Consider the following 23,670-nt stretch of genomic DNA (forward strand, 5'->3'; position numbering starts at 1 on the left):
CTCCAGCTATCCATTGCAACAGGTACTTGCTCTAGCAGTATGGTCCCCGTGGGAATCCAGCCCGTGGGTCCAAGAAATAGGGCTGCTCTCAGAAGCCCTTTCAGGGCTTGCCTGGTAATGGCCTGGTCAGACAGGCCCAGAGGGAATCTAGGATGTCCAATAATTGGGGTCATAGGAGAAGGGAAGTTAGTCAGGTGGGAAAGGTGAAAAAAACGATCCATCTCGGCGAGCGAGGGGCAAATTAACGGGTGAGTAGTCACACAGGACTCCAATGGCCTCCCCGCCCAAGGCAGACCAGCCAGTGGAACCCGCGCCATCTCCTGCTCTAGCTTGACCCATAGCGTCAGTTCCCCATGTCGGCACCAGTCAACCACCCGTGTCATGTGCGTCGCTGTGTAATATAGAGCAGGCTCCGGGAAGCCAATACCTCCCCGCAATTTCGGTCGCAATAGCATTGCCCTACCAATACGCGTATGTTTGCCACGCCAGAGGAACTTGATAAAGATTGAGCGAACCACATGAAAGAAAGTCTGGGGTATTTTGATAGGTAAGGCTTGTAGTAGATACAGAAGTCGTGGCATCGCGTTCATCTTCAACACATTACAGCGTCCGAACCATGTCAGAGCTAGTGGGTCCCATCTTTTAAGGTCCGCTGTAAGCCCATAGGCTTCTTTTTATGTTGTTGGCTTTGACCTGTTTTTTTCGTTTGTTTCTCAAGGCGACCATCTTGGCGTTTTTGAAGAGGGTTGGGCGTGTCTTGAAGAGAACGCTTACGGCCACATCACCCTGAAAGCTCCCGATCTCGTCTGATTTCAGAGGCTAAGCAGTGTCAGGCCTGGTTAGTACCTGGATGGGAGACCGCCTGGGAATACCAGGTGCCATAGGCTTCTTTTTATGTTGTTGGCTTTGACCTGTTTTTTTGCTTTTTTCTCAAGGCGACCATCTTGGCGTTTGTCAAGAGGGTTGGGCGTGTTCTTTTGGGGGCGTGGCCTGACACGAATGGCGACGGATGTTAGATTGTAAGCTCCTGATACCTGCGGAGCTATCCGTCGCCATCCACACGATCCGGTGCCCAATCCCTGCTCAAGCCACCTCCGCCGGCTAGTTGGAGCCCGCAGCGGTGTCCCGGGCCTATATTGCAGTGCTCAGCGGCCCGTGGACTCCGCGGATCCGCCGCATTGCCGTCCGCCGGCCGCCGCCATCTTTCTGCCCCGAGGCCTCCCGGAAAAGCCTTGGCCCTGCTGCCTGCAGAGGTGAGAGACCTCCATCGGTCCCCCCACGTTGTCCACCCTCCTGCCAGGATCCCTCCGGTGGCGTTCCCTGGACTCTGGGGCGCTCGGGGAGGCCGCGGCCGGTTCCGGCCCAGTGAGGCCTACTAAGGCCTACGGATCCCCGGTGTTTCCTGCGGCCGCCACCCGAGATCGTGCTCCGCGGCCGTTCCGGCCTACCACCACGGCTGAGGGTCCTGCAGTTCTACCGGACAGGTGGACTAGAGATGGCTGAGTAGGGGGCACTTTCTTTTTGGAGCGCCCGGTCGCCTCTCGACCACCCCGACCATTTCAGTGCCTTACAGAGCACTATGCACTCCGCTAAGAAGAAGGGAGCCAAGCGGAACAACAAACTGTTCAAATCGGCGCCTCAAACCCGACCTCCGGAGAGCTTAGCCGGTTATTTCACCGCCAGCAATTTCTATCCCCGGAGGCCAAGATGGCGGCGACTCGCACGGAGGAGGAGAGCGTGTCCCCAGGTCCAGCACCACTCTCGCATACAGAGCATACACCAGCAGATGGCTATCGGGAATTTCCGCCGGACCTCCACCCCATGGACGACGAACTGAGGCGGGCTGCCGTGCCGACAGGCGGAGTGGACGCTGAACTGCGTATGCTGCTCCAAGCGTTGCCGACGAAGGCGGACATAACCGCTCTGATAGGGACTGTGGAGGCGGCTCACCGCAAAGAGATGGCGGCAGTTAAGGCAGACGTATCGGCGCTTAATTCTAGGGTGGAGGCGGGGGAGACCTCTCTGGCTGCTTTTGAACAACGTGTAGCGGCGGTGGATAGACTCCAGGAGGCACACGCAGAGACTCTGGTGGCACAACAACTCCACTTGGAGGAAATAGAGGATAGGAATCGCAGGAACAACCTGCGACTCCGGGGCTTACCTGAGGCTACAGGCCCTGAAGACTTGCAGGATACCGCTCTTGCTATCTTCCGCGCTATAGAAGGCATCGAGCTCCCGGACCGGGTGGAGATCGACCGGATACACAGAGCGCTAGGCCCTAAACCTACGGACCCCCTGCGGCCCCGAGATGTTATTTGCAGGATCCACCACTATCCTCATAAGGAACAGATCCTATGCAAAGCCTGGAACGCCGGGGACCTGGAATTTGATGGGGCGACCATTAAGATCCTCCCGGACCTTTCCCGCCCCACCCTGCAAAGACGAGCCATGCTGCGGCCGCTGCTTGACCTTGCTCGCAGAAGAAATATAACTTACCGCTGGGGATATCCGCTTTCAGTGACATTTAAGAAAGATCGGAGATCGTTTACTTTGCGGAAACCTGAATCCCTGCCTGCCCTCTTTACCTTTCTTGGTTCAGAGCCGGTGAGGATGCCTGACTGGCTGGCTTTCCTCCCACGACCGCAAGGACAACCGAGTAAGTCTGGACAAGGAGCTGCAGTGCCTCCCGGATTACAAAGAGGTCGTCGCCGACCTAGAGCGGTCTCTCAGGAGGATGTCCGTGAATCTTGATCTGGCTCCCGGGTGCTACCGCCCAACCTCGTTTGACCGTAATCGGATGATCCCAACCCCAGGTTCGGAACTCACCTGCTCAGTTAAGTTTTTGTTTCTTATCTTTGCCCCTACATTTCCAGTTACCTTTGCACCTTGACTGCCACCTGGCTCCCTCATGGTCCCCTGGCACCACCCCCCCCCCTTTTTTTTTTCTCTTTTTGGTGGGCTACCCGCCCCGAGGTGTTGAATGATCCTACCTGCATTTTACCAGCCCCCCCCCCTCCGGGGAACTGTGAGGAGCTACGCCCCCACCCCTCGGTTGACGTATTTGACTTGCTGACTCTGCCCTGCCCGTCTGCCGTGGGACATCCCTTCTCAGTTACGGCAGGAACATTCCACGCTCCAGCGCCTAACCGGGGAGGACACCCTTTGCCACCGTTGGATGGGTGGGGATGGCTGCCGTGAAATCCCCCCATTGGCAACGGCCCTGAGAGTTGCAGTCATGTGAACCCCTCGGCTGGACATACGGACAGGTAGCCTGGACGGATGAGGAATGGGTTTGACATGTCTGCGCGCATGGAGCCCTGATGCCATGGGGGTTCTGGGGGCATGGGCATCCACTGGATTACGGACGCATTGAAAGATTCTGTCGCAGGTGTGTGTTTAGTTGGGGGCTCAGGTCGGGCTACCAGGCCGTTGGGCACCATTTGGCTGGCTACTTGTCCTGTATTAGGAGCCGATCTGGCTGACGATCGGCAGGCTATCTGGGGAGGGTTGACAGTCTCCTACATGGCCTGGTAGATACAGGATTAACAGCCCTCTTGCTGCGGCAATTCCTACGTTTGGGGCCAGGTGTCTACCGAAAAGCAGGTACGAGGGGGACGTATACCGTGGGGAATGGGAACACCTGTTTCGTTCACTTTTTTCAGTTTTTATGCATTTGTTGTCTCCTTTTTTCTGGGTTGGGGGTTATCCCTGTTGCAATATTTTTGGAGTGATACATGTTTTTTCATTTTTATGATGTGTCGGGTGGGGAGGTGTGGCTGGGCGCTCTCTTTTTGAGCCCTGTCCTACCTCTCCCCCAAATAGGTTGGTATATGTCGCTGGGTTCTGCCACACGGCTCCCAAGCGCCATATGCAAATATTATACTGTGTAAGGGACAAGGTGTTAGACTTTGTCCCATTTTCCTGACTCTTTTTCTCTTTCTTCTTTTAACGTTTTTTCCTTTTCTTTCTGGTATCTGTTTTAACCTTCTGTTTCCTTCCCCTCTCTTCCCTTGCCCTTTCCTTCCCGGTCCTTTCCGCCACCCGCCCAACCCCCCCCCCCCCCCGGGTCCCCTATGGCATTCGACAGACTTACAGTGATGTCCCTGAACGTTAAGGGTCTTAACACGCCGGAGAAGAGGCGTATTTTGTTAGATGATTTAAAACGGTCCCAGGTAGACGTAGCTTTTCTCCAGGAGACCCACTTTAAGGATAATAAGCTACCTTATTTACGAAATAAGCTTTTCCCGATTGCCTATCATTCCACAAACCCAACGGCTAAGTCCAAGGGAGTCTCCATACTGATATCCAGTAGGGTTCCCTGGAACTGCCAGAGCTACAATCTGGACCCCTCAGGACGGTTTGTCTTCCTTAAGGGTACGGTAGGCCTCACGCAGCTTACACTGGCAGCGATATATGCCCCTAATGACCACCAGGCCACCTTTCTGGAAGAGACTTTAGAACGTCTCCAAGACTTCAGAGAGGGCCAGTTGATTATAGGGGGAGACTTTAATGCCCCATTGACTCCCTCAGTGGACACTTCCTCCGGAAGGACCTCCATCCCCATAGGCCAACTCAAACGTATGTCTAAGACGTTCCATAAATCACAGCTGATAGACGTTTGGCGTCTGCAGCATTCGGGAGAGCGTGACTATACCTACTATTCCTCTGTACACCAGGTATACACTAGGATAGACTACTTCCTGATCCCCCATGCGCACCTACATGCCATTGAACACACGTCTATTGGACTTAGGACCTGGTCTGACCATGCACCTATATTTTTGACATACCGTATATCTGATCACGCCTCTTCCAGACACCGATTCTGGCGTCTGAACGAGAGCCTCCTGCAGGCACCGGAGGTGCTGGCGGAGGTGTCTAGGGAGCTGCATTGTTACTTCCAGGAGAATGCCCGACCTGGTTGTACGCCTGGGATTTTGTGGGAGGCTCACAAACCAGTGATTAGGGGGATCCTTATTAAGCATGGGGCCCGCATTAAACGGGAGCGTACCCAACAACTTACCCAACTCTTACAGAAACTTGCTGTTGCTGAGGGCAAACATAAGCATAATCCCACACTGTCCTCGGAGTCTGACTTGACAACCTTACGGAAACAGATCAACGATCTCCTCCACTACAGAGCTAAGGCACATTTACAGATCTGCCGTAGAACGACATATGAATCAGGGGACAAATGCGGGAAATTGTTGGCAAGAATGGTCAGAGACTTAAAACTTTCCACATACGTCCCTCATATTAACAAGGCAGGGGGCGAAAGGGCAATCCTGCCCACACATATTACACGGGAGTTTCACTCTTTCTACTCCACCCTGTACAACCTGCCTCTGGTGACAGCGCCCCAATCAGACATGGACGAATACGTTGCGACCTCTCACATGCCCTCTCTCTCGCCTGACACGCAGAGGATCTTAGACTCTCCCATAACTTTACCAGAACTCCAAACGGCCATGAAGTCCCTGAAGCCCGGGAAAGCGCCGGGTCCTGACGGCTATACCTTACAATACTACAGAACCCTATTCCCAGTATTAGGCCCCCAACTACTCACGGTCTTTAATGCCATGGGGTCGGGAGAAACGTTCGCCTCCGCTACCCTGGGTGCCCATATCTCCGTGATCCCTAAGGAGGGGAAGGACCCGGCGTCCTGTGGCAGTTATAGACCTATCTCGCTGCTGAACGTAGATCTCAAACTATTCACCAAAATACTGGCTACTCGGCTGGCATTGCATCTCCAGCAACTTATCCATCTGGATCAGGTGGGTTTTGTCCCGTCGAGGGAAGCTAGGGATAGTACCACCAAAGTGCTTAATTTGTTACATATTGTGAAATCAAAGAAGACCCCGTGTCTATTTTTAAACACTGAAGCCGAAAAGGCGTTCGACCGGGTTAACTGGTCGTTTATGTTTACAGTACTACGACATATCGGACTGGGGGAGGTGATGCTGAGCCGCATAGCTAGTATATATAGTAGTCCTACAGCCCAGGTGAAGGCCAACGGTATACTATCAGAACCTTTTAAGATCACCAATGGGACGAGACAGGGTTGCCCATTGTCCCCCCTCCTTTTCGCTCTGTCCTTGGAACCGTTTTTAGCCAAGATCAGAATGAACCCCGATATACAAGGGGTGGCAATTGGCCGACTGCATTGTAAGCTGTCAGCTTATGCGGATGATATGCTCTTCTCCATCACTAACCCAATAATTTCCCTTCCGAACCTCCTTAGTTCATTCGAGACTTACGGGAAACTCTCTAACCTTCGAATTAACTTTATTAAATCTGAGGCAATGGGGATATCTATTCCGGCACGTACTCTCTCGATGTTACAATCCACCTTCCGATTTAGATGGACGTCCTCTGCCTTGACTTACCTGGGCACGAAAATCCCAACTGACCTGTCTCGCATCTATGACTATAACTTTCCCCCTTTGTTGATACAGATTAGGGCACTGCTAGACACATGGCATAAGGGACTACACTCATGGTTTGGGAGATGCAATCTACTAAAAATGAGTGTGCTGCCCAAATTGTTATACCTCTTTCAGGCTCTCCCGATCAGAATACCTCCCACATATTTTAAACAGGTGCAGACCCTGTTTGTCCAATTTGTCTGGGCATACAAGAAACCGCGCATACCACGTGCCCAACTTTCTGCGCCCAAACGATATGGGGGACTGGCACTCCCCGATATTAGGAGATACTACCAAGCAATACACTTAGGCAGAATCGTGGACTGGGGGAGACATCAAGAATTGAAATTATGGGTACAGATAGAACAACGGCAGGTAAACATTCCCCTGCGTTCTGCGCTATGGTGTGGTGGCTCCCTCCCCCCTGAGATAAAATCGCATCCCTTGATAGCAATGACTTCAGACGACACTCCAAAACTCCCTGACTACCAAAACCTCTCCCTTGACCCCGATTCTAGGTAACCATCGGTTCCCCCCCGGGAACTCACCTACACGCTTTCAGGCGCTGAGGGAGTCAGATTGTGTAACGGCTGCACGATTTGTGCGGCGAGATAGGTGGCCCTTGTTAACGGAGCTAACCGACCCAGCGGGCTCCTTCCAGCTCTCCTTCTGGGACGCAGTACAGATACACCATTTTCTTCAAAGCATCCCAAATCCCCAGTCTTACACACGACCGCTGACCCCATACGAGGAATTCCTCACAGGCACGGAACCAGTTTCTCTGTATACCCTTGGATGTCTTTTGTATACACTAGCTGCTCTTTATACATTAGCTCTTTGTATACCCAAGCCTCTCTGTATACACTCGTCCGTCTGTATACACTAGCAAGTCTGCATACACCAGCCTCTCTATGTAACCCAGCCTCTCTCTCTGTATACCCTAGCCTCCATCTCTGCATACCCAAGATGTTCTTCTCTATAATCTAGCTTATTTGTATACACTAGCCTGCCTTTTGCCCACATTAGCCTCTCTATATAAACTAGTTGGTCTTCTGTATACACTAGTCCGTCTGTATACACTAGCAAGTATGCATACTCTAGCCTCTCTCTCTGTATACCCTAGCCTCCATCTCTGCATACCCAGGACATTCTTCTGTATAATCTAGCCTATCTGTATACACTAGTGTATACAGACGGACTAGTGTATACAGAGGACCGGCTAGTTGATACAGACAGGCTAATGTGTACAAAAGACAGGCTAATGTATATAGATAGGCTAGATTATACAGAAGAATGTCCTGGGTATGCAGAGCGCTCAGCTTCAAGGGATGGCCATCGTGAGTAATATGAGGGACACTCCTCAACCCCGCCCCCACCTACCAGATCTGACTTTCATCTCCTTGCCCTCTCTGCCCCGGTCATCTGGTGGCAGTTTTATGCACTCCCTGGCCCCCACCCATTCATAATCCTTACCGACCTTTCCTTCCGCTGCTCACACATGGCATAAGGGACTACACTCATGGTTTGGGAGATGCAATCTACTAAAAATGAGTGTGCTGCCCAAATTGTTATACCTCTTTCAGGCTCTCCCGATCAGAATACCTCCCACATATTTTAAACAGGTGCAGACCCTGTTTGTCCAATTTGTCTGGGCATACAAGAAACCGTGCATACCACGTGCCCAACTTTCTGCGCCCAAATGATATGGGGGACTGGCACTCCCCGATATTAGGAGATACTACCAAGCAATACACTTAGGCAGAATCGTGGACTGGGGGAGACATCAAGAATTGAAATTATGGGTACAGATAGAACAACGGCAGGTAAACATTCCCCTGCGTTCTGCGCTATGGTGTGGTGGCTCCCTCCCCCCTGAGATAAAATCGCATCCCTTGATAGGGAACACTCTGACGCAATGTCTTCAGGCGACACTCCAAAACTCCCTGACTACCAAAACCTCTCCCTTGACCCCGATTCTAGGTAACCACCGGTTCCCCCCCGGGAACTCACCTACACGCTTTCAGGCGCTGAGGGAGTCAGATTGTGTAACGGCTGCACGATTTGTGCGGCGAGATAGGTGGCCCTTGTTAACGGAGCTAACCGACCCAGTGGGCTCCTTCCAGCTCTCCTTCTGGGACGCAGTACAGATACACCATTTTCTTCAAAGCATCCCAAATCCCCAGTCTTACACACGACCGCTGACCCCATACGAGGAATTCCTCACAGGCACGGAACCAGTTTCTCGAGTCCTCTCTAAAATGTACTCGACACTGAATACACCAGCCCACCCGCCGAGCCTGGCGTGCTTGGACAAGTGGGAGGCGGAGCTTCAATGCACCTTTACTGCAGTCCAGAAACAGAATATAATTGACCATTCTCTTAAAACGTCACTGTGCACTAAAATACAAGAGACCAATTATAAAATCATGACCCGGTGGTATCTTACACCTAGTCGCCTACATGCCATTTTCCCAGACACGTCAGCAAGTTGCTGGCGATGTCATGAAGAGAGGGGGTCCATGTTACACATGTTTTGGTCCTGCCCTAAGTTGACGCCTTTCTGGACTGCAGTGCGAACGGTGTCTCAAAATTTTATGGACCTGCTGATTCCCAACGACCCGGCGTTCTTTTTACTCCATGTGTCCACCCTGCCCCCCCGAAGATACAAGAGATCTATACTGCGACACTTGACTAACGCTGCCAAATCCTGTATCCCCCTACTTTGGAAACAAGACTGTCCTCCGACCGTAGCAATGTGGTTGAGGAGGGTAGAAGACATGAATAAAATGGAGGACTTGGTGTTGACAGTGCAACACAGACAGGACACCTACAGGAAAACCTGGTCTCTCTGGAATATGTTCATACTTTCAGATGAAGGAAAGTCGCTGCTTGCGACTTGAGCTGTTGTGATTACATGGACACTAGGCAGTACACGGAGGTTCCAACCCCATGGACAGGTATCTCAGTCGCACGCCTCCCATTGTCCCTCCATGCCCCCCTTCTCTCCGATCCTCCCCCCTCTCCCCTGTAACTTACCTTTCTTTCTTCTCTCATTCTTTTCTGGTAGCGATATGTCGGCCTATATTGTTTAGATTTTGGCTATACCAACAAACTGGACCTCGGGGACATATGGACCCTGGTTATATTCTCTTTCTTGTGCTGTTGGAATATGCACTGTATTTTATATCTTGTCAAGATGAGTGACTTGGAGGCTGCGACCTCCATTTTTTTGCTACCGCTGTATGTTAAACGGGCCCTTGTCCCATTGTTGAAAACTAATAAAATATATATTTGAAAAAAAAAGAGGGTTGGGCGTGTCTTGAAGAGAACGCTTACGGCCACATCACCCTGAAAGCACCCGATCTCCTCTGATTTCAGAGGCTAAGCAGCGTCAGGCCTGGTTAGTACCTGGATGGGAGACTGCCTGGGAAGACCAGCTGCCATAGAAGGATCTGGCCTGGTTAGTGTCATGATTGGGAGATCGCCTGGGAATACCGGGTGCCGTAGGCTTCTTTTTATGTTGTTGGCTTTGACCTGTTTTTTTTAGCTTGTTTCCCAAGGTGACCATCTCTGCCTTTGTCAAGAGGCTTCAGAGTGCCCAAAGAGAGTGCCTACGGCCAAATCAACCTGAAAGAGCCCAATCTTATCTGATCTTGGAGGCTAAGCAGCGATGGGCCTGGTCAGTACCTGGATGGGAGACAGCCTGGGAATACCAGGTGCCGTAGACTTCTCATTATGTTGTCGGCGTTGACCTGTTTTTTTTTCCTTGTTTCCCAAGGTGACCATCTTGGCATTTATCAAGAGGGTTGAGAGTGCACAAAGAAATTGCCTACGGGCACAACACCCTGAAAGTTCCCAATCTCGTCTGGTCTCAGAGGCTAAGCAGGGTTGGGCCTGGTTTGTACCTGGATGGGAGACCACCTGGGTTTTCCAGATGCCGCAGGCTTCTTTTTATGTTGTTGGTGTTGACCTGTTTTTTTCGCTTGTTTCCCAAAGTGATCATCTTGGCATTTGTCAAGAGGGTTGAGAGTGCCTAAAGAGATCGCTTACAGCCGCATCACCCTGAAAGCACCCTATCTCTTCTGATCTCTGAGGCTAAGAAGGGTTGGGCCTAGTTAGTACTTGTATGGGAGACGGCCTTGGAATACCAGGTGCCGTATTCTTCTTTTTATGTTGTTGGCGTTGACCTGTTTTTTTTCGCTTGTTTCCCAGGGTGACTATCTTGGCATTTTTCAAGAGGGATGAGAGTGCCCAAAGAGATTGCCTATGGGCACATCACCCTGAAAGTGCCCGATCTCCTCTGATCTCTAAACAGGGTTGGGCCTTGGGAATACTAGGTGCTGTAGGCTTCTTTTTATGTTGTTGGTGTTGACTTGTTTATTTTTTTTTGTTTACCAAAGGTGACCATCTTGGTGTTTGTCAAGAGGGTTGAGAGTGCCTGAAGAAATCTGCTATGGCCACATCACCCTGAAAGAGCCCAATCTCATCTGATCTCAGAGGCTAAGCAGGGTTGGGATCAGTTTAGTACCTGGATGGGAGACCGCCTGGGATTTCCAGATGCCGTAGGCTTCTTTTTATGTTGTTGCCGTTGACCTATTTTTTTCTGCTTGTTCCCAAGGTGACCATCTTGGCGTTTGTCAAGAGAGTTGAGAGTGCCTGAAGATATTGGCTGTGGCCACATCACCCTGAATCTGTTCCATCTCGTCTGATCTTGGAGGCTAAGCAGGGTCGGGCCTGGTTAATGCCAGGATGGGAGACCGCCTGGAAATACCAGGTGTCGTAGGCTTCTTTTTTTTTTCAAATATAATTTTTTCTCCAAACAGGGGAAGATGGTATTGGCATCAAATTTGGTAGGGATGTTAATGGGGATGTGAGGAAAAGCAGGATGTCATCCGCGAAGGCCGCAATCTTGTACTCCTTATGGCGCACCCCGATGCCCTTAATGTCCGGGTTATGTCTAATGCAACGCAAAAGGGGTTCCAGGGTGAGGATGTACAGGAGGGGAGAAAGAGGGCACCCCTGCCTGGTACCATTGTGGATGGGGAAGGCGTCTGGCAGGTGGCCGTTAACCTTGACCCTGGCCCTGGGGTTCGAATACAAAGCCCCAATAGAGGCGCACATGGTGCTTTCCAGGCCCAGAGCCCTCAGCACTGCCTGCAAGTAGTCCCAGGCCACCCTGTCGAACGCCTTCTCTGCATCCATTGCTAAAAAGAAACCCTTTTGTTGGGTGGAGGTCAGCCAGTGGTGGAGGTTTAAGGCCTTAAGGGGCTTACCTCCCCCTGATAAAGCCTATTTGGTCCTTCCCCACCCAAGCGGGAACGTAGTATGCCAGACGGTTTGCTATAATTTTCGCAAACAACTTAAGGTCTACGTTTAAAAGTGAAATCGGCCGGTAATTCGTTACATCTGTAGGATCCTTGTTGTCTTTGGGTAGTACTGTTATGTACGCTTCTAGAAGCGTATCCGCAGGGTTGGGGGCCTTGGCTAACGTGTTAAAGGCTTTAAGGAACCGTGGCGCCAGCTGATCAGCATAGTTTTTATAGTATGATACCGTGAAGCCATCCGGACCTGGGCTTTTGCCCCGTCTTCATAGACTTCAGGGCAGCTTCACATTCCTCGGAGGACAGAGGAGCCTCCAGGCCAGTGCGCTCGTAGGCCGACAATGCCTAGGGGCTATATTTGTCTAGGAACTCCCGGATTAAGGTCGAGCGCGCCCTATCCTCCGCGGGGTCACGAATGATACCCTCAAGACCATATAGCTTGCTATAGTATTGAAGGAATTGTTGCGCAATATCCTCGTTTTTTGTGAGGGAGTGCCCGAAACTGTTTTGTGAGGGAGTGCCCCGAACTGTCCGTCACATGGTGGACAGTAGAAGCTAAGGTGCCTTTCTGCAGGCAACGCGCTAGTAACTTCCCAGGCTTATTGCCTTGCTCATAAAACAATTTCTACGATAGCATATGACGTTTACGTGCCCTCCTAAAAAGTTCCTCCACCAATAGAGCCCGTGTATCAGCCAATTCCTGCGCCACTTGAGTGGCTCCAGTTCGTTTGTGCTATAGTTCTAAATTGGTAATTTTTCGGGTAAGGGTCTTTATCAGCTCTTGATGCTCCCTTTTTTTCCTGGCTGCAATCGCTATAAGGTGGCCCCGAATTACACACTTATGTGCCTCCCATTGCACCATGGGAGTCGCATCCGGTGTATCATTCGCGTCAAAGTAATCCCGTATGGCCTGCCTAATGCGTTCTGAGTCCACGGAGTCTACCAAGGTGGACGCATCCAGCCTCCACATTCTTGTTAGTCTCTCTCTCTGGGGGAATTGCAAGGTCAGAGTAATGGGGTGATGGTCGGAAAGTGTCATGGCTTCTATGGATGCGCTAACTAGGTGGGATAAATCAGTCTGCTGTATGAATAGATAGTCCAGCCGCGAATAGCGGTTGTGTGGGTGTGAAAAGAAGGTGTAGTCCTTCTCACTGGGATGAAGCATACGCCATGTATCGTGGAGCGCGAGAGATGTTAGTTGAAGTTTCACTTGACGCAAAGCCGAGTAAGGAAGCGAGGATGTTCCCATCGAAGTATCTAGCAGAGGGTCTAGCGCTAGGTTGAAATCCTTGACAAACGGCAAGGTGGTCACCTCGGCAAACAAGCAGAAAAATAAAACAGATCGTCGACGCCAACACCATATTTAAAAAAAAGCCTACTGCACCTGGTATTCCCAGACGGCCTCCCATCCAGGTATTAACCAGGCCGACCCTGCTTAGCTTCCAAGATCAGACGAGATCGGGAACATTCAGGGTGATAAGGCTGTAGGGGATCTTGCAGGCTACTCTAAACCCTCTTGATAAGCGCCAAGATGGTCACCTCAGCAAAAAAGCAGAAAAATAAAACAGGCCGTCGACGTCAACAACATATTAAAAAAAAGCATACGGCACCTGGTATTCCCAGGCGGTATTCCATCCAGGTAATAACCAAGCCGGCCCTGCTTAACATCTGAGATCAGACGAGGTTGGGGCGCATTCAGGGTGATGTTGCCGTAGGCCATCTTGCTAGCCACTCTCAACCCTCTTGACAAACGCCAAGATGGTCACCTCGGCAAAGAAGCAGGAAAATAAAACAGGCCGTCGACGTCAACAACATATTAAAAAAAAGCAAACGGCACCTGGTATTCCCAGGCGGTATTTCATCCAGGTAATAACCAGCCCGGCCCTGCTTAGCATCCGAGATCAGACGAGGTCGGGCGCATTCAGGGTGATGTCGCCGTAGGCCATCTTGCTAGCCACTCTCAACCCTCTTGACAAACTCCAAGATGGTCACCTCGGCAAAGAAGCAGGAAAATAAAACAGGCCGTCGACGTCAAAGCAAGTTTGGGCCTGGTTAGTATCTTGATGGGAGACCGCTGTTGTTGTTGGCATCGAAGACCTGGTTTTTTTTTTCTGCTTGTTTGCCGAGGTGACCATCTTGGCGTTTGCAAACGGGTTGAGAGTGGTCAGCAAGAGCACCTATGGCCACATCACCCTGAATGCGCTCGATCTCGTCTGATCTCAGATGCTAAGCAAGGTCGGGCCTGTTTAGTACCTGGAGGGGAGACCGCCTGGGAATCGCAGGTGCCGTAGGCTTTTTTTTAATATGTTGTTGGCGTCAACGACCTGTTTGATTTTTCTGCTTGTTTGCCGAGGTGACCATCTTGGCATTTGTCAAGAGGGTTGAGAGTGGCCAGAAAGATCGTCTACGGTACATCACCCTTAATGCGCCTGATGTCATCTGATCTCGGATGCTAAGCAGGTTCGGGCCCGGTTAGTATCTGGATGCGAGACCGCCTGGGATTTCCAGGTGCCGTAGGCATTTTTTTAATATGTTGTTGGCGTCGACGACCTGTTTTTTTTCTGCTTGTTTACCGAGGTGAATATGTTGGCGTTTGTCAAGAGGGTTGAGAGTGGCCAGAAAGATCGCCTACGGTACATCACCCTGAATGCGCCCGAACTCATCTGATCTCGGATGCTATGCAGGTTCGGGCCTGGTTAGTATCTGGATGGGATTCCGCCTGGGAATATCGAGTACCGTAGGCTTTTTTTTAATATGTTGTTTCCGTCGACAACCTGTTTTATTTTTCTGCTTGTTTGCCGAGGTGACCATCTTGGCGATTGTCAAGAGCTTTAAGAGTTGCCAGCAAGATCTCCTACTGTACATCACCCTGAATGCGCCCAATCTAGTCTGATTTCGGAGGCTAAACGGGGTCGACCCTGGTTAGTACCTGGATGGGAGACCGCCTGGGAATAACAGGTGCCGTAGACTTTTTTTTAATATGTTGTTGGCGTTGACGACCTGTTTTATTTTTCAGCTCATTTGCCGAGGTGACCATCTTGGCGTTTGTCAAGAGGGTTGAGAGTGGCTAAAAAGATTGCCTATGGTACCTCACCCTAAATGCTAAGCAAGTTCGGGCCTGGTTAGTATCTGGATGGGAGACCGCCTGGGAATACCGGGTGCTGTAGGCTTTTTTTTACTATGTTGTTTGCGTCGACGACCTGTTTTCTTTTTATGCTTGTTTGCCGAGGTGACCATCTTGGCGTTTGTCAACAGGGTTGAGAGTGAACTCAGATGCTAAGCAGCGTTGGGCCTGGTTAGTACCTGGATGGGAGTCTGCCTGGCAATACAATGTGCTGTAAGCTTTTTTTAATATGTTGTTGGCGTCGACGACATGTTTTATTTTTCTGCTTGTTTGCCGAGGTGAATATGTTGCCGTTTGTCAAGAGGGTTGAGAGTGGCCAGCAAGATCCCCTACGGCCACATCACCCTGAATGTTCCCGATCTTGTCTGATCTGGGATGCTAAGCAGGGTCAAGCCTGGTTAGTACCTGGATGGGAGACTGCCTGGGAATACCAGGTGCTGTAGGCTTTTTTTAATATGTTGTTGGCGTCGACGACCTGTTTTATTTTTCTGCTTGTTTGCCGAGATGACCATCTTGGCGTTTGTCAAGAGGGTTGAGAGTGGCCAGTAAAATCACCTACGGCCCCATCACCCGCAATTTGCCTGATCTTGGATGCTAAGCAGGGTCGGGCCTGGTTAGTACCTCGATGGGAGACCGCTTGGGAATACCAGGTGCCGTAGGCTTTTTTTTATATGTTGTTGGCGTCAACGACCTGTTTTATTTTTCTGCTTGTTTGCCGAGGTGACCATCTTGGCGTTTGTCAAGAGGGTTGAGAGTGGCCAGCAATATTGCCTATGGCCACATCACCCTGAATGCTCCCGATCTTGTCTGTTCTCGGATGCTAAGCAGGGTCGGGCCTGGTTAGTACCTGTATGGGAGACCGCCTGTGAATACCGGGTGTCTTAGGCTTTTTTTTAATATGTTGTTGGCGTCGACGACCTATTTTATTTTTCTGCTTGTTTGCCGAGGTGACCATCTTGGCGTTTGTCAAGAGGGTTGAGAGTGGCTAAAAAGATTGCCTATGGTACCTCACCCTAAATGCTAAGCAAGTTCGGGCCTGGTTAGTATCTGGATGGGAGACCGCCTGGGAATACCGGGTGTTGTAGGATTTTTTTTACTATGTTGTTTGCGTCGACGACCTGTTTTCTTTTTATGCTTGTTTGCCGAGGTGACCATCTTGGCGTTTGTCAACAGGGTTGAGAGTGAACTCAGATGCTAAGCAGCGTTGGGCCTGGTTAGTACCTGGATGGGAGTCTTCCTGGCAATACAATGTGCTGTAAGCTTTTTTTTACTATGTTGTTGGCGTCGACGATATGTTTTATTTTTCTGATTGTTTGCCGAGGTGAATATGTTGCCATTTGTCAAGAGGGTTGAGAGTGGCCAGCAAGATCCCCTATGGCCACATCACCCTGAATGTTCCCGATCTTGTCTGATTCTGGGATGCTAAGCAGGGTCAAGCCTGGTTAGTAGCTGGATGGGAGACCGCCTGGGAATACCAGGTGCTGTAGGCTTTTTTTAATATGTTGTTGGCGTCGACGACCTGTTTTATTTTTCTGCTTGTTTGCCGAGATGACCATCTTGGCGTTTGTCAAGAGGGTTGAGAGTGGCCAGTAAAATCACCTATGGCCCCATCACCCGCAATTTGCCTGATCTTGGATGCTAAGCAGGGTCGGGCCTGGTTAGTACCTCGATTGGGAGACCGCTTGGGAAAACCAGGTGCCGTAGGCTTTTTTTTATATGTTGTTGGCGTCAACGACCTGTTTTATTTTTCTGCTTGTTTGCCGAGGTGACCATCTTGGCGTTTGTCAAGAGGGTTGAGAGTGGCCAGCAATATTGCCTATGGCCACATCACCCTGAATGCTCCCGATCTTGTCTGTTCTCGGATGCTAAGCAGGGTCGGGCCTGGTTAGTACCTGTATGGGAGACCGCCTGTGAATACCGGGTGTCGTAGGCTTTTTTTTAATATGTTGTTGGCGTCGACGACCTATTTTATTTTTCTGCTTGTTTGCCGAGGTGACCATCTTGGCGTTTGTCAAGAGGGTTGATAGTGGCCAGCAAGATCACTTACGGTACATCAACCTGAATGCGCCCGATCTCGTCTGATCTCGGATGCTAAGCAGGGTCGTGCCTGGTTAGTACCTGGATGGGATTCCGCCTGGGAATACCAGGTGCCGCAGGCTGTTTTTTAATATGTTGTTGGCGTCGACGACCTGTTTTATTTTTCTGCTTGTTTGCCGAGGTGAATATGTTTGCGTTTGTCAAAAGAGTTGAGAGTGGCCAGAAAGATCGCTTACTGTACATCACCCTGAATGCGCCCGATCTCGTTTGATCTTGGGTGCTAAGAAGGTTCGGGCCTGGTTAGTACCTGGATGGGAGAGCGCCTGGGAATACCAGGTGTCGTAGGCTTTTTTTAATATGTTGTTGGCGTCAACGACCTGTTTTATTTTTCTGCTTGTTTGCCGAGGTGACCATCTTGGCGTTTGTCAAGAGGGTTGAGAGTGGCCAACAATATTGCCTACGGCCACATCAGCCTGAATGCTCCCGATCTTTTCTGATCTCGGATGCCAAGCAGGGTCGGGCCTGGTTAGTACCTGGATGGGATTCTGCCTGGGAATACCAGGTGCCGCAGGCTATTTTTTAATATGTTGTAGGCGTCGACGACCTGTTTTATTTTTCTGCTTGTTTGCCGAGGTGACCATCTTGGCGTTTGTCAAGAGGGTTGAGAGCGGCCAGCAAGATCGCCTACGGCCACATCACCCTGAATGCGCCTGATCTCGTCTGATCTCGGATGCTAAGCAGCGTTGGGCCTGGTTAGTACCTGGATAGGAGACTGCCTGGCAATACAATGTGCCGTAAGCTTTCTTTTAATATGTTGTTGGCGTCGACGACATGTTTTATTTTTCTGATTGTTTGCCAAAATGACCATCTTGGCGTTTGTAAAGAGGGTTGAGAGTAACCAACAAGATCGCCTACGGCCTCATCACCCTAAAAGCACCTGATCTTTTCTGTTCTTGGATGATAAGCAGGGTTGGGCCTGGTTAATACCTGGATGGGACACCGCCTGGGAATACCAGGTGCCATAGGCTTTTTTTTAATATGTTGTTGACGTCGAAGACCTGTTTTATTTTTTTGCTTGTTTGCAGAGGTGACCATCTTGGCGTTTGTCAAGAGGGTTGAGAGTGGCCAGCAATATTGCCTACGGCACCATCATACTGAATGCTCACGATCTTGTCTGATCTCAGATGCCAAGCAGGGTCGGGCCTGGTTAGTACCTGTATGGGAGACCGCCTGTGAATACCGGGTGTCGTAGGCTTTTTTTAATATGTTGTTGGCGTCGACGACCTGTTTTATTTTTCTGCTTGTTTGCCGAGGGGACCATCTGGGCGTTTGTCAAGTGGGTTGAGAGTGGCCAGCAAGATCGCCTACGGCCACATCACCCTGAATGCGCCCAATCTCGTCTGATCTCAGATGCTAAGCAGGGTCGGGCCTGGTTAGTACCTGGATGGGATTCCGCCTGGGAATACCAGGTGCCGTAGGCTATTTTTTAATATGTTGTTGGCGTCGACGACCTGTTTTATTTTTCTGCTTGTTTGCCGAGGTGAATATGTTTGCGTTTGTCAAAAGAGTTGAGAGTGGCCAGAAAGATCGCTTACTGTACATCACCCTGAATGCGCCCAATCTCGTTTGATCTTGGATGCTAAGAAGGTTCGGGCCTGGTTAGTACCTGGATTGGAGCCTGCATGGCAATACAATGTGCCGTAAGCTTTTTTTTAATATGTTGTTGGCGTCGAAAACATGTTTTATTTTTCTGATTGTTTGCCAAAATGACCATCTTGGCGTTTGTAAAGAGGGTTGAGAGTAACCAACAAGATCGCCTACGGCCTCATCACCCTGAAAGCACCTGATCTTTTCTGTTCTTGGATGATAAGCAGGGTTGGGCCTGGTTAATACCTGGATGGGACACCGCCTGGGAATACCAGGTGCCATAGGCTTTTTTTAATATGTTGTTGACGTCGAAGACCTGTTTTATTTTTTTGCTTGTTTGCAGAGGTGACCATCTTGGCGTTTGTCAAGAGGGTTGAGAGTGGCCAGCAATATTGCCTACGGCCACATCATACTGAATGCTCACGATCTTGTCTGATCTCGGATGCCAATCAGGGTCGGGCCTGGTTACTACCTGTATGGGAGACCGCCTGTGAATACCGGGTGTCGTAGGCTTTTTTTAATATGTTGTTGGCGTCGACGACCTGTTTTATTTTTCTGCTTGTTTGCCGAGGGGACCATCTTGGCGTTTGTCAAGAGGGTTGAGAGTGGCCAGCAAGATCACTTACTGTACATCAACCTGAATGCGCCCGATCTCGTCTGATCTCAGATGCTAAGCAGGGTCGGGCCTGGTTAGTACCTGGATGGGATTCCGCCTGGGAATACCAGGTGCCGCAGGCTATTTTTTAATATGTTGTTGGCGTCGACGACCTGTTTTATTTTTCTGCTTGTTTGCCGAGGTGAATATGTTTGCGTTTGTCAAAAGAGTTGAGAGTGGCCAGAAAGATCGCTTACTGTACATCACCCTGAATGCGCCCGATCTCGTTTGATCTTGGATGCTAAGAAGGGTCGGGCCTGGTTAGTACCTGGATTGGAGCCTGCCTGGCAATACAATGTGCCGTAAGCTTTTTTTAATATGTTGTTGGCGTCGAAAACATGTTTTATTTTTCTGATTGTTTGCCAAAATGACCATCTTGGCGTTTGTAAAGAGGGTTGAGAGTAACCAACAAGATCGCCTACGGCCTCATCACCCTGAAAGCACCTGATCTTTTCTGTTCTTGGATGATAAGCAGGGTTGGGCCTGGTTAATACCTGGATGGGACACCGCCTGGGAATACCAGGTGCCATAGGCTTTTTTTAATATGTTGTTGACGTCGAAGACCTGTTTTATTTTTTTGCTTGTTTGCAGAGGTGACCATCTTGGCGTTTGTCAAGAGGATTGAGAGTGGCCAGCAATATTGCCTACGGCCACATCATACTGAATGCTCACGATCTTGTCTGATCTCGGATGCCAAGCAGGGTCGGGCCTGGTTAGTACCTGTATGGGAGACCGCCTGTGAATACCGGGTGTCGTAGGCTTTTTTTAATATGTTGTTGGCGTCGACGACCTGTTTTATTTTTCTGCTTGTTTGCTGAGGGGACCATCTTGGCGTTTGTCAAGTGGGTTGAGAGTGGCCAGCAAGATCGCCTACGGCCACATCACCCTGAATGCGCCCAATCTCGTCTGATCTCAGATGCTAAGCAGGGTCGGGCCTGGTTAGTACCTGGATGGGATTCCGCCTGGGAATACCAGGTGCCGCAGGCTATTTTTTAATATGTTGTTGGCGTCGACGACCTGTTTTATTTTTCTGCTTGTTTGCCGAGGTGAATATGTTTGCGTTTGTCAAAAGAGTTGAGAGTGGCCAGAAAGATCGCTTACTGTACATCACCCTGAATGCGCCCGATCTCGTTTGATCTTGGATGCTAAGAAGGTTCGGGCCTGGTTAGTACCTGAATTGGAGCCTGCCTGGCAATACAATGTGCCGTAAGCTTTTTTTAATATGTTGTTGGCGTCGAAAACATGTTTTATTTTTCTGATTGTTTGCCGAGGTGACCATCTTGGCGTTTGTCAAGAGGGTTTAGAGTAACCATCAAGATTGCCTACAGCCACATCACCCTGAATGGACCTGATCTTGTCTGTTCTTGGATGATAAGCAGGGTTGGGCCTGGTTAATACCTGGATGGGAGACCGCCTGGAAATACCAGGTGTCATAGGCATTTTATATGAGACCTTGGACATCCAGCACAAAGGTCTCCATCCCTAATCTATAAATGCACAAGGGGGAAAAAAGCTGGGAGACAAGGGGACTTTATATGAAATACAACACTCAGGGTTGGCTGAGACATTAATTATAGTATAAATAATGTTCTGAGGTGACAATAATGGGCATAAAGCAATAATTCATCGAGTATTTAATTGAAATCAATTGGTAAAATATACAATAAGTGATAATTGATACAAATACAATATATTAATATGTAATTAATTAGATCAATAACATGATAAATAGAAAATAATTAGTATAATATCTCACAATATAATTTTATATCATACAATATATCATAATAATAAAAATTATAATAATGAGTATAATAACATAATAAATAATCTATCACATGGTTAAAATAAATAGCAGCAGTACACCCAGAATCGACACGACCATGATGAACATATTGTAATAAAAAAATAAAAAAATAATAAATAAATCAATGTCTCCGCCCTTTAATAGAGCCCATGGTATAAACTATGGATACTGTGATGTAGCAGCAGGGGTAAAAGCTTGACGCGTTTCGTGGACTTATATCCACTCATCAGGAGCATCTGGTTGGGAATATCTACTATAATTAATGTCTCAGCCAACCCTGAGTGTTGTATTTCATATAAAGTCCCCTTGTCCCCCAGCTTTTTTCCCCCTTGTGCATTTATAGATTAGGGATGGAGACCTTTGTGCGGGATGTCCAAGGTCTCATATAAAGTCCCAACATTGTTCTTCTTTTATTTCAATTGAGGTGACCATCTTGGCGTTTGTCAAGAAGGTTGAGAGTGGCCAGCAAGATCGCTTAAGGCCACATTAGCCTGAATGCACCCGATCTCATCTGATCTCGAATACTAAGCAGGGTCAGGCCTGGTTAGTACCTGGATGGGAGACCGCCTGGGAATACCAGGTGCCGTAGACTTTTTCTTTAATATGTTGTTGTCGTCGACTAGCTGTTTTATTTTTCTGCTTGTTTGCCGAGGTGACCATCTTGGTGTTTGTCAAGAGGGTTGAGAGTGACCAGCAATATCCCCTATGGCCACATCACCCTGAATGTTCCCAATCTTGTCTGATCTGGGATGCTAAGCAGGGTCAAGCTGGATGGGAGACCGCCTGGGAATACCAGGTGCTGTAGGCTTTTTTTAATATGTTGTTGGCGTCGATGACCTGTTTTATTTTTCTGCTTGTTTGGCGAGATGACCATCTTGCCGTTTGTCAAGAGGTTGAGAGTGGCCATTAAAATAACCTACGGCCCCATCACCCCGAATTTGCCTGATCTCGGATGCTAAGCAGGGTCAGGCCTGGTTAGTACCTCGATGCGAGACCACTTGGGAATACCAGGTGCCGTAGGCTTTTTTTTTAATATGTTGTTGGCGTCAACGACCTGTTTTATTTTTCAGCTTATTTGCCGAGGTGACCATCTTGCCGTTTGTCAAGAGGGTTGAGAGTGGCCGTCAAGATTGCCTACAGCCACATCACCCTGAATGCTCCCGATCTTGTCTGATCTCGGATGCTAAGCAGGGTCGGGCTTGGTTAGTACCTAGATGGGACACCGGCTGGGAATACCAGGTGCCATAGGCTTTTTTTTAATATGTTGTTGACATCGACGACCTGTTTTATTTTTTTGCTTGTTTGCAGAGGTGACCATCGTGGCGTTTGTCAAGAGGGTTGAGAGTGGCCAGCAATATTGCCTATGGCCACATCACCCTGAATGCTCCCGATCTTGTCTGATCTTGAATGCTAAGCAGGGTCGGGCCTGGTTAGTACCTGTATGGGAGACCGCCTATGAATACCGGGTGTCGTAGGCTTTTTTTATTATGTTGTTGGCGTTGACGACCTGTTTTATTTTTCCGCTTGTTTGCCGAGGTGACCATCTTGGCGTTTGTCAAGAGGGTTGATAGTGGCCAGCAAGATCGCCTACTGTACATCACCCTGAATGCGCCCGATCTTGTCTGATCTCGGATGCTAAGCAGGGTCGGGCCTGGTTAGTACCTGGATGGGATTACGCCTGGGAATACCAGGTGCCGCAGGCTATTTTTTAATATGTTGTTGGCGTCGATGACCTGTTTTATTTTTCTGCTTGTTTGCCAAGGTGAATATGTTGGCGTTTGTCAAAAGAGTTGAGAGTGGCCAGAAAAATCGCCTACTGTACATCACCCTGAATGCGCCCGATCTCGTTTGATCTTGGATGCTAAGAAGGGTCGGGCCTGGTTAGTACCTGGATGGGAGAGCGCTTGGGAATACCAGGTGTCGTAGGCATTTTAATAATATGTTGTTGGTGTCAACGACCTGTTTTATTTTTCTGCTTGTTTGTCGAGGTGACCATCTTGGCGTTTGTCAAGAGGCTTGAGAGTGGCCAGCAAGATTGCCTACGTCCACATCTGCCTGAATGCGCCCGATCTCGTCTGATCTTGGATGCTAAGCAGCGTCAGGCCTGGTTAGTATATTGATGGGAGACCGCCTGGGAATGCCAGGTGCCGTAGGATTTTTTTAAATATGTTGTTGACGTCGACCTGTTTTATTTTTTTGCTTGTTTACCGAGGTGACCATCTTGGCGTTTGTCAAGAGGGTTAAGAGTGGCCAGCAAGATCCCCTACGGCCACATCACCCTGAATGTTCCCAATCTCATCTGATCTGGGAAACTATGCAGGGTCGGGCCTGGTTAGGACCTGGATCTGAGACCGCCTGATAATACCAGGTGCCGAAGGCTTTTTGTTATATGTTGTTGGCGTCGACGACCTGTTTTATTTTTCTGCTTGTTTGCTGAGGTGACCATCTTGGCGTTTGTCAAGAGGGTTGAGAGTGGACAACAAGATCGCCTACGGCCACATCACCCTGACTGCGCCTGATATCGCCTGATCTCGGATGCTAAGCAGGGTCGGGCCTGGTTAGTATATGGATTGGAGACCTCCTGGGAATACCAGGTGCAGGAGGCTTTTTGTTATATGTTGTTGGCGTCGACGACCTGTTTTATTTTTCTGCTA

The 23,670-nt window shown here is 49.5% G+C and overlaps 25 pseudogenes; 24 read left to right on the forward strand and 1 right to left on the reverse strand.

The window, feature by feature from the left end:
- Nucleotides 1–768: 768 nt before the first annotated feature.
- LOC143947574 (5S ribosomal RNA) lies at nucleotides 769–887 on the forward strand (annotated as a pseudogene).
- Nucleotides 888–10,034: 9,147 nt separating this feature from the next.
- On the forward strand, nucleotides 10,035–10,153 carry LOC143949330 (5S ribosomal RNA; annotated as a pseudogene).
- A 721-nt stretch (nucleotides 10,154–10,874) lies between these two features.
- LOC143949985 (5S ribosomal RNA) lies at nucleotides 10,875–10,994 on the forward strand (annotated as a pseudogene).
- A 2,124-nt stretch (nucleotides 10,995–13,118) lies between these two features.
- Nucleotides 13,119–13,236, reverse strand: LOC143948693 (5S ribosomal RNA; annotated as a pseudogene).
- Nucleotides 13,237–13,921: 685 nt separating this feature from the next.
- Nucleotides 13,922–14,040, forward strand: LOC143946954 (5S ribosomal RNA; annotated as a pseudogene).
- Nucleotides 14,041–15,197: 1,157 nt separating this feature from the next.
- LOC143948202 (5S ribosomal RNA) lies at nucleotides 15,198–15,316 on the forward strand (annotated as a pseudogene).
- Nucleotides 15,317–15,639: 323 nt separating this feature from the next.
- Nucleotides 15,640–15,758, forward strand: LOC143947633 (5S ribosomal RNA; annotated as a pseudogene).
- Nucleotides 15,759–16,240: 482 nt separating this feature from the next.
- LOC143949686 (5S ribosomal RNA) lies at nucleotides 16,241–16,360 on the forward strand (annotated as a pseudogene).
- A 324-nt stretch (nucleotides 16,361–16,684) lies between these two features.
- Nucleotides 16,685–16,803, forward strand: LOC143946558 (5S ribosomal RNA; annotated as a pseudogene).
- A 108-nt stretch (nucleotides 16,804–16,911) lies between these two features.
- Nucleotides 16,912–17,029, forward strand: LOC143948981 (5S ribosomal RNA; annotated as a pseudogene).
- A 333-nt stretch (nucleotides 17,030–17,362) lies between these two features.
- LOC143948280 (5S ribosomal RNA) lies at nucleotides 17,363–17,481 on the forward strand (annotated as a pseudogene).
- A 108-nt stretch (nucleotides 17,482–17,589) lies between these two features.
- LOC143949090 (5S ribosomal RNA) lies at nucleotides 17,590–17,708 on the forward strand (annotated as a pseudogene).
- A 108-nt stretch (nucleotides 17,709–17,816) lies between these two features.
- On the forward strand, nucleotides 17,817–17,935 carry LOC143949460 (5S ribosomal RNA; annotated as a pseudogene).
- A 334-nt stretch (nucleotides 17,936–18,269) lies between these two features.
- On the forward strand, nucleotides 18,270–18,388 carry LOC143944583 (5S ribosomal RNA; annotated as a pseudogene).
- A 334-nt stretch (nucleotides 18,389–18,722) lies between these two features.
- On the forward strand, nucleotides 18,723–18,841 carry LOC143948800 (5S ribosomal RNA; annotated as a pseudogene).
- Nucleotides 18,842–18,948: 107 nt separating this feature from the next.
- On the forward strand, nucleotides 18,949–19,067 carry LOC143949969 (5S ribosomal RNA; annotated as a pseudogene).
- Nucleotides 19,068–19,625: 558 nt separating this feature from the next.
- On the forward strand, nucleotides 19,626–19,744 carry LOC143948801 (5S ribosomal RNA; annotated as a pseudogene).
- Nucleotides 19,745–19,851: 107 nt separating this feature from the next.
- LOC143948651 (5S ribosomal RNA) lies at nucleotides 19,852–19,970 on the forward strand (annotated as a pseudogene).
- A 107-nt stretch (nucleotides 19,971–20,077) lies between these two features.
- Nucleotides 20,078–20,196, forward strand: LOC143946329 (5S ribosomal RNA; annotated as a pseudogene).
- Nucleotides 20,197–21,489: 1,293 nt separating this feature from the next.
- LOC143947441 (5S ribosomal RNA) lies at nucleotides 21,490–21,608 on the forward strand (annotated as a pseudogene).
- A 540-nt stretch (nucleotides 21,609–22,148) lies between these two features.
- Nucleotides 22,149–22,267, forward strand: LOC143947434 (5S ribosomal RNA; annotated as a pseudogene).
- Nucleotides 22,268–22,375: 108 nt separating this feature from the next.
- Nucleotides 22,376–22,494, forward strand: LOC143948175 (5S ribosomal RNA; annotated as a pseudogene).
- Nucleotides 22,495–22,601: 107 nt separating this feature from the next.
- Nucleotides 22,602–22,719, forward strand: LOC143949815 (5S ribosomal RNA; annotated as a pseudogene).
- Nucleotides 22,720–22,827: 108 nt separating this feature from the next.
- LOC143949751 (5S ribosomal RNA) lies at nucleotides 22,828–22,945 on the forward strand (annotated as a pseudogene).
- Nucleotides 22,946–23,053: 108 nt separating this feature from the next.
- On the forward strand, nucleotides 23,054–23,172 carry LOC143950113 (5S ribosomal RNA; annotated as a pseudogene).
- Nucleotides 23,173–23,670: the final 498 nt, after the last annotated feature.

The sequence above is a fragment of the Lithobates pipiens genome, unplaced genomic scaffold, assembly GCF_037356315.1.
Source record: "Lithobates pipiens isolate NorthernLeopardFrog02 unplaced genomic scaffold, aLitPip1_a1.2 Scaffold_30, whole genome shotgun sequence".
In the NCBI taxonomy this organism is placed as follows: Eukaryota; Metazoa; Chordata; class Amphibia; order Anura; family Ranidae; genus Lithobates; species Lithobates pipiens.